The sequence below is a fragment of the Oryctolagus cuniculus genome, chromosome 3, assembly GCF_051225735.1.
Source record: "Oryctolagus cuniculus isolate XC-2025 breed Fujian yellow rabbit chromosome 3, ASM5122573v1, whole genome shotgun sequence".
Taxonomy (NCBI): Eukaryota; Metazoa; Chordata; class Mammalia; order Lagomorpha; family Leporidae; genus Oryctolagus; species Oryctolagus cuniculus.
Window position 1 is genome coordinate 53004572 of NC_142869.1, and position 10229 is coordinate 53014800.

Consider the following 10229-nt stretch of genomic DNA (forward strand, 5'->3'; position numbering starts at 1 on the left):
GGCAGAGTGGACAGTGAGAGAGAGAGACAGAGAGAAAGGTCTTCCTTTTGCCGTTGGTTCACCCTCCAATGGCCGCCGCGGCCGGCGCGCTGCGGCCGGCGCACCGCGCTGATCCGATGGCAGGAGCCAGGAGCCAGGTGCTTTTCCTGGTCTCCCATGGGGTGCAGGGCCCAAGCACCTGGGCCATCCTCCACTGCACTATATTATAATTTTAACAGCTTCATTGACATAGATTTCACATACCATATACTTTACTTATTTAATATAGTTTCTATTATGTTAGTCTAATATATTTTTGTATATTCATAGATACATGCAACCAACACATGCCAATTTTATTATACTTTTATGACTTTATAAAGAAACAGTATATTCTTTTTTTTTTTCAAGATTTATTTATTTATTTATTTGACAGGTAGAGTTACAGACAGTGAGAGAGAGAGACAGAGAGAAAGGTCTTCCTTCCTTCCATTGGTTCACTCCCCAAATGACCGCCACGGCCGGCGCTGCGCAGTTCCAAAGCCAGGAGCCAGGTGCTTCCTTCTGGTCTCCCATGCGGGTGCAGGGGCCCAAGCATTTGGGCCATCCTCCACTGCCCTCCCGGGCCACAGCAGAGAGCTGGACTGGAAGAGGAGAAACTGGGACTAGAACTCGGCGCCCATATGGGATGCTGGCACTGCAGGTGGAGGATTAACCAAGTGAGCCACAGCGCCGGCCTTGAAACAGTATATTTTTTAGCTCCATCATCTTCTTCCCAACCCTGTTCTCACACTTAACTAATCTACTTTCTAAATAAATACATGTCTTCATTCTGACTTTTAAGAGTGGAATCATATAAATGCTCATTTATGACTAACCTCTTTCGCTTAAAATGCTCTCAAATTCCATCCACATTTAAACAATATTTCATTCCTTTTGTTGCTTATGTAGTATTCTATTATAAGGATATACTCAATAATATTTATCTATTTGTCTGTTGTTGGACATTGGAGTTGTTTCTACTTTTCAGTTATTGTGAATAATGCTTGTATGAGCCTTTGTGTACAAGTTTTATTTGCAGGTATGTTTAATTTGGACTATAAGTATATACCACAGAGTAGAAGTTGGATCATATGGTAATTATGCTTTTATTTTAATAACTGCCAGAGTATTGTTCAAACAACCCAGATCATTTTACATTCCCACTAGCAGAGTATGAAGGCTCTAATTTCTCTGCATCCTTGTTAACACTTGTTATTACCCATCTTTACTTTAGCCATCTTATTTGGCATGAAATGTTATCTTGTAGTTTTAATTTGCATCTGTCTTATGTCTAATAATGTCAGCATATTTTCCTGTGTTTATTGATAACTTCTTTATCTTCTCTGGAAAAATGTCTATTCATAAACTTTCCTCATTTATGATTTGGTTACATATATTTTCATCATGAAATTCTAATTTTATACTCTTATATTTGTGTTACAGTTCCCTTATCAGATAAACTATTTGCAAGTATTTTCTCATTCTGTGATTTTCTTGTCACTTTCTTGACTGTGTTATGAAGCACTAAAGTTAATAATTTTACAGGCAAATATATCTTGAACTTTTATGGGGGCCAGAGTTGGAGCACAGTAGGTAAAGCCGGACCTGTAACACCAGCATCCTATTTGAGTGTTGGTTTGAGTCCTTGCTGCTCCACTTCTGATCCAGCTCCTTGCTAATGTGCCTGGGGAACAGCAGAAGGCAGCCAAAGTACTTGAGCCCTTGCCACTCACTGGATAGATATCTGGATAGAGTTCCTGGCTCCTGGCTTTAGCCTAGCCCAGCCCTGGCTGTTGCCTCCATTTGGCAAAGTGAACTAATGGATGGAAGATGGATCTCTCTCTCTCTCTTTCTCTCTCTCTTTCTCTCTCTCTCTCTCTGTAACTGTTTTTTAAGAAAGTAAATAAACCTCTTTTTTAAAAAAGAAATTTTATATTTTTGTATAATCAAACAGATTTTGGAAAGGCAAAAATTATACAAAATAATAAATCAAATAGAACAGCTAATAAAAAATGATTATGAGAGCCCAAGAAACTATTTGCCTTCCTATCTTCCCATTCAATCAAAGGAACAACACATACTTAAACAAAAAATATCTGAATAACACATCTTAAAAGTGTTGGTTTCTTTTTTTTCTTTTTTCTTTTTTTTTTTTTTTTTTTGACAGGCAGAGTGGACAGTGAGAGAGAGAGACAGAGAGAAAGGTCTTCCTTTTGCCATTGGTTCACCCTCCAATGGCCGCCACGGCTGGCGCACCGCGCTGATCCAAAGGCAGGAGCCAGGTGCTTATCCTGGTCTCCCATGGGGTGCAGGGCCCAAGTACTTGGGCCATCCTCCACTGCACTCCCTGACCACAGCAGAGAGCTGGCCTGGAAGAGCCGCAACCAGGACAGAATCCAGTGCCCCGACCGGGATTGGAACCCGGTGTGCCGGTGCTGCAAGGCGGAGGATTAGCCTAGTGAGCCGCAGTGCTGGCCAAAAGTGCTGGTTTCTGAGTGAAGAATCTTTGTGGTCTTTATATTTGCTTATTATTGCTTTCTGTTGATCAAGGATATAAGAAAAGTGAACACAATTCTCAGAAAACTAATTGAAAATACCTGAAACCTTTCCTGGCTGATTACACTGAAATTCAAGAGTATTTTCAAGTAAGCCAAGGATCCAGGTCTGGGACCAAGCACGACTGAAAGGTCTGCTGTAGTCTTAATATACTTCATAGCTTCTTTGCAGACTTGGATATCATAAACTAAAGAAATAAAATTCACTTTACAAACTTTGTTTTTCATTGTGTTATTTTGTATTCTGTATAAACTAAATCTTTGTAATAGATCTCAGGGGATCCATTATGTAAGAACCAATGCCATAGTTTATTAGAATGTTAATGATATTAATATGTAATACATTGGTAGGTTCAAATGCATCAAAGTTAAATATTTTTCCAAAGTTCTTCCTTTAATTACACAGTAAATATCAGCATTTATAATCCACAAAGAGAAACTCTTTGAGATCCTTAGCAAGTCTCAGAGGTATAAAGGGACACAGAAACTAAACAAGCAAACCAATAGCAAAAGTCTAAGTTGCTATTGCTCAAATATTCTTTCTATATACAACTTTGACCAAGGTAACTAATTTCTGTGCACATGCTTGATTTTAGCCAAAAGGCCGAGAAGTGATCTAACCTCTGCTTAAGAAGGAGAATGGGGCCGGTGCTGTGACATAGAGTGAACCAGCAAATGGAAGACCTGTGCTCGCTCACTCTCTCTCTCTCTCTCTGTCTCTGCCTCTCAGTGACTCTGTCTTTCAAATAAATAAATAAATCTTTAAAAAAAAAAGGATGAAAAATGAGAATGGTCTTTCATAGCCAAACAATACATCAGGTAAGCAAAGCTCATGAACACAAGTAAAACGGTTCTCTATAGATACATGAATTCCTTTTATGCTTTCACAAAATGGCAAAGCTAAGGGTGACTCAAAGATGAAGTGTCTCTATTATTTGTAAAAACAATAAACAAATAAATAAACTTAGAATTATGCTTAGTGATAAATTGTTGAGAGGAAGGTCTTCTATCCACTGGCTCATTCCCCAAATGGCCACAATGACTGGAGTTGTGCTGATCCGAAGCCAGGAACCAGGAGCTTCCACTGGGTTTCCCATGCGGGTGTAGGGGCCCAAGTTCTTGGGCCATCCTCTACTGCTTTCCTAGGCCATAGTAGAGAGCTGGATCAGAAGAGGAGTAGCTGGGACTAGAACTGGTGCCCATATGGGATGCCAGCGCTGCCAGTGGAGGATTAAGCTACTGCGCCACAGTGCCAGCTCTGGAGGAACTCCATTTTATACTATAATGACGCTAGTATTGTGTTTTTGAAACAATACATGCAATATGCTTTGTTAATTTAAACTACTTAATAATATGATTTCTTTTTTAAGATAATACAATTAGCTCATATTTGAGTTTATAAGCATTTGTTAACTTATATCATACTTTAGGAGTTTCAACCAAAGAACACATCTTCAGGGCTTTGGTCTGAAAACACCATGGGCAGCATCTGTTCTGACAGGTTGGTGGCTATGTAATACTACAGAATATTTTTACTTTCACCTTTGAATAGCTTGGAAAACTGTATTTAGCTTAGTTGTTTTCATTTTTCTTTTGCTTTTAAACTAACTGTAAGTACTTTGCTTTTATGTTATTCTTATGCTGCTTTTATCACAAAGCAACATTAGTATAACCAATTATTTTGAATCTATGGAAGCTACAATACAAAACTATACCATTTCTCATAGAAGCAGATGAAGAACTTAATTAAATGTGTTATCCTTGCTCCCTGATACAAAATGAAAATTTTTATGTTCCAAGTGGAGGCTATAATGAAAAATCTCAGAATGCCTCTACTGGATCCTATGCTATTTTCCAAAAGTGCAGTAACTATCTTGAAACATCTACCTTGGCTTACATCATTCAAGGAAAAAAGACAAAAACAGAACAAATGGGATGACAGAAAGTCACCTCTTGCCCATGCTGCTGTCCCTACTGGAACATGAGCTCCACTTGTATGTGTGTGGCTAGAACACACCAAGCACTCACAGTGGAGCCTCTATCTGCTGACCTCAGAGAGTTTCACAAAGTCCACATTTCTGGCTGCATATCCATGCTATACAAAAGCAAGATATACCCAGAAAACAGGCAACTTATTTCAACTCAAATACAAGGGAATTTTCTTTTTTCTTTTTCTTTTATTCTTTTTTTAAAGTGTGGTGAATAACTTTGCCTCAACCCTAGTTTATTTTTTTTGAGGCTGATCATTTAAAGTTTTTGTTTTTCATTGTTATAAAAAACACATAGCATAAAATGTACATTTCTAACCATTTCTAAGCATATAGTTCAGTAGTGTTGAATACTTTCACATAGTTGGGCAACAGGTTTCTAGAACTCCTAATATTGCAAAACTCAAACTCTATACCCATTTAAACAACTCCCCACTCCCCCTACCCCAGCCCTTGGCAACCACTGTTGCACTTTCTGTTTCAAGAGACCCTGATTGTTTTTCATCATTGTTTATTGTTATTTCTTGAATTTAATGGCTTTATTTTTTTATTTAATAAATGTGAAACAACCCTAGTTTATATCAAAATGATCATCATCTCAGGGGATCTGAAAATATAAATTTTTACCAGAAAGACAGAGAAAGAAAGAGAAAGAAAGAAAGAGAGAGAGAAAGAGAGAACGAGAGAAAGAGAAAGAGAGAAAGAGAGAGAGAAAGAAAGAAAGAAAGAAAGAAAGAAAGAAAGAAAGAGAGAGAGAGAGAAAGAAAGAAAGAAAAAAGGAAAGGAAAAGGAAAAAGAAAAGAAAAAGAAAAAAGAAAGAAAAAAAACTGTTTGATATAGATCTACACAGCCAGGACATCTCAAGACTGCAGTTCACACTGCAGCATGTGCTACATAAATTCAGATTATTCATGCATCCTAGTTTACTCAACAACCTAGATTTGTTGCTTGCTGTCCTTGCATCAGTTCCAGCATAGCATCTGCTGTACTAGCCTCAGATCCATGAAAAAGAAGCCTCTGTTTTGTGAATTTTGGACACACCAGTTCTCCTTACTCTTACTTGACCCTTCACCCTGTGATGAGGAGTTATTTGAGCCAAGTAAACATGCTCACCACAGAGCTTCAACTTACAATTTATTACAGTGTCCTGCGCACCTGAGACCTCAGAGCCCCAACCCAAACAGTTTATATTCATGTCCAAGACCTGCATGCAGTTTTTGGTCAGACTCCATTTCCTGCTAATGGACTATGAATCTGTAGGGCCACCTTTAATTTTATGGAGCAGCCATGAGATGGCTGTTTGTAACTAAAAGTGGCATGAACTCCAATGTGCAGGCTGAAGTATGTACGACATACAACAGAGGTACCAGTGTACCCACATTCCTTCACAAAATTCAAAGGATTCTTGGTTCATTCTAAATTTGAAGTTAGGCTTCCTGAACATTATGAATGATTATTTGTAAAGATAGAAAGTTTTTTAATAGTTTTGTAGTTTCCTAAATCTACTTGAAATATGTCAAAATGTACATGTTTCCATTTGTGCTCTTGTCTGAGATCGCAAAGATACATAAGCATTTGTGCCAGGTAAAACTATCCTGATTTTGGCATTGGCATTGAGGCATAGTGGGTAAAATCACTGGCGGTGATGTTGGCATCCCTTGTAGGTGCCAGTTTATCTCTGGACTGCTCCACTTACAATTCAGCTAATGGCCTCAGAAAAGCAAGTGACCCATGTGTTTGGGCTCCTTCCACCCACATAGGAGACCTGGAAGAAGCTCCTGGATCCGGCCTGGCCTCACCCTGGCTGTAACAGCCATTAGGCGAGTGAACCAGCAGATGGAGGATCTCTCTTTCTGTCTCTCCCTCTAACTCTGCCTTTCAAATAAATAAAATAATCTTAAAAAAGTATCCTGGTTTGGATAATGAACTGCATATACCTAGATTCACTTCTCATCTTTCCTTGTCCACAGTTCAAAAGCACATGTTAAGTAGTCAGCTCTTCACTTTTTTGCCATAGATACATTCCATGCTTTTATAATACAAACCAATGCTTACTTTTACCAACTATTTCCAATGTCACAACTTAATAATTATTAGCAATAGTCATGAATTACTAGCAATAATTATTAACAATAACATTGAAGACAATATTATCCTAATAACTCTATAGTTCAAATAAACCTGCATGGTACTGGGCACTATTGGCCACTCCTGAAAATAACTAACAATTATTGACTTGCTGAGAGAAATTACAGAAACTGTGTCAATCCTCTCTTATCTACTTTGGTCCAACTCTCCAAATGTAGATATTATGTATGATACATTAATATAGTAACTAACAGAAAAATGCAGCAGCCCCTCCCCATTCTCATCAGTTCAGTTCCACATTAGGCAGATTTGCCCTGTCTTCCATTTTACTTCAATTTTCCATTTGCAGCTAAACATTTCTACATCCCAGCAAAAGCTGAAAGACAAAAGTCAGAGAACTCTACATAACCAAAACACTTGGGTTGGTTCCTGCTAGCACTGATTTTTTGCAGACACACTTCACTAAGATGCTGTGGGTTCTGTATACAGTAGTCTCATTGTTCTGTGCACCTCACAGTGGGCGTCTGGCTCCCTGATCGCTGTAGCATCTGCAGAGGTTCATACTCCTTCTTCTGTTCCCATGGGCCCAATTAGTTGTGTTGCTGTCTTTTCCATGCTACGTTGCATGCACTTGCTATGAGATCACGGGATATGGTAGACACTCAATGTGTTCCTCCTCCCTCATCTACTAAGCAATTTCAATCAATGGGGCAAATACAACCCTGAATTGATAACTGATGAAATTGGGTCTTCATAAATTTATGTTATTCACATGGTTACCAAATTATGAAGATGAAATCAGTGTTCATTTCAGTTTAACAGACTGTTTAGGTTAGCAAAAGTAAACATAGAAGAAAATATAATAAAGCCCTCCAAAGAACTTTCTACCATCACTTGATATTTAGGGGATAGGAAAAAATCTAGAAATAATAGGAGATGAAAGATAAGTAATACAATTTAAAAATAATAGATGCTGAAAGAATAGGCAAAAATTCATGTTATACAAAATCCTATCTAGAAAATATGAATGTGTTCCTCAAATGCCCACAACAGCTGAGGCTGCACCACTCCAAAGTCAGAAGTCCAGAACTCCAAACAGGTTTCCCAATGGGTGGCAAGAATCCAAGTATCTATACTGTCGTACAGGCACATGGCAGGAAGCTGGCTAAAAAGCAGAGGTGGATCTGGCTCCTGAGCAATTTGATAAAGGATGTTGGTGTTCTGAGAGTTGCCTTAACCTGGTATGTCACAAAATGAGATCCTCCCATCCACATTTAAAGTGACTGCTTGAAGCTACATAAAAGGAAAATTCAGTGTTTCTATCGGGAAGGGAAATGATCTTCATCTGGGTGAAAGTACCTTGAACTGCTAGAAATATAAAACCTTAATAAACCTAATAAAGCCACTGTTTTATAGCATACACTCTCTTGGTGAAACTGGAAGCTAAGACTTCCCAAGAAACTGATCTTGGGAACACACATATAATAAAAAAATTTCAGGAAACCAACTGCTTTTCTGGAAGCCTGGTTACAATTTATGGGAAATACGACATACTAGAAAACAAAATAAATCAGAAGGTGAAGGAAGGGGTGAGAATGAGCATAAGTTTTACAGATGAAGCAGGCTAGGTCACGCAGGGTTTAGTCACACAGGATTCTAAGGTAAAAAAGTCAGCAGGCAAACTGTAGTTTTGCTATTTTCTGCTTTATTCAAGTTGTTTAAATTACTGAGTCCTCGTTGCTTTAGTTCTTTAGACTGAACAAAAATTAGCAATTGTTAGGACTTTTGTATGAATTGCCTGGGTTAAAATATGCATAACGCCCCAGAGTGAATGAAACTTAGGCATTTCAATGAGCCCAGTTTTAGGATTTGGTTTGTTAAACAATCACTGTATACTGTGTTAGATACTTTACATTACATTAATAATCAAATTTATCATAATTTCATGTGTGAAACACTCTCATAGCCATTTCTTATATATCAGCTTATGTGCTCTTAAGTCATAATTCTGCAAGACACAGTTTGTGACTCCCAGTTTTCTTACATAGAATTGAAAAGAGACAGGCCGATGCTGTGGCTTAGCAGGTAAAGCCTCTGCCTGCAGCGCTGGCATCCCATATGGGCACCAGTTTGAGTCCAAGTTGCTCCGCTTCCAATCCAGCTCCCTGCTATGGCCTGGGAAAGCAGTAGATGTCCAAAGTGCTTGGGCCCCTGCACTCACCTGGGAGACCTGGAAGAAGCTCCTGGCTCCTGGCTTTGGATCAGCTCAGTTCTTACCATTGTGGCCATTTGGAAGTGAACCAGTGAATGGAAGACCTCTCTCTCCCTCTCTCTCTTTCTGCTTCTGCATCTCTGTAACTTTGCCTTCCAAATAAATCATTTTTTTTTTATTTGACAGAACTACAGATGGTGAGAGGGAGAGACAGAGAGAAGGTCTTGCTTCCATTGATTCACTCCCCAAAAGGCAGCCAAGGCCGGTGCTAAGCCGATCCGAAGCCAGGAGACAGATGCAGGGCCCAAGCACTTGGGCAATCCTCCACTGCCCTCCCAGGCCACACCAGAGAGCTGGACTGGAAGAGGAGCAACTGGGACTAGAACCCGGCGCCCATATGGGATTCTGGCACTGCAGGCAGAGGATTAACCAAGTGAGCCACGGTGCCGGCCCCATAAATGAATCTTTTAAAAAAAGGAATTGAAGGGTCTGGAGCCACGGTGCCAGCCCCATAAATAAATCTTTTAAAAAAAGGAATTGAAGGGTCTGGCGCCATGGCTCACTTGGCTAATCCTCTGTCCATATGGGTGCTGGGGTGCTAGTCCCGGTTGCTCTTCCTCCAGTCCATTTCTCTGCTGTGGCCCCGGAAGGCAGTGGAGGATGACCCAAATGCTTGGGCCCCTGAACTTGCGTGGGAGACTAGGAAGTAGCGCCTGGCTCCTACCTTCGGATCGGCGTAGCTCCAGCCATAGCAGCCATTGAACCAACTGGTTCATTGGTGAACCAATGGAAGGAAGACCTTTCTCTCTGTCTCTCTCTCTCACTGGCTAACTCTATCTGTCAAAAAAAAAAAAAAAAAAAAAAAAAAAAGAATTGAAAAGAGTGCAGTCATTTGTCTTAAATTATATAGTATAAGTGAAAATGTAATATTATACCGGGGCAATATTTTTATATTGATTACAATTGAATGTGTCATTTGTCTTTAAAGATTACCAGTTAAAATAACTAGAGAACATTTCTTTCTCATTGGTAATTTTAAAAATTTACTTATACAACTCATTATTCCCAGTAATTATAGGTAATCATGTATGACTGTTGAAAATGGATATGTTTATGAGGAGGAGTGGGGGCAATTTGGAGAATTTTCCTGCTCTTAAGTATTGAATAATCATGTTGACAGAGTTCCCATTTGATTCATGGTCTTTGATCCATTAAATAGGGGATATTGGACACGAAGTGATAAATACCACAATATGAAATACATCTTTCATTGAAACATATTTTTATATGATGATTGCAAAGTGAAGCCTGAATGTAACCAAGATGATCAGCCTATAGGGACTACCCTGCTGGCAGTACTAACTG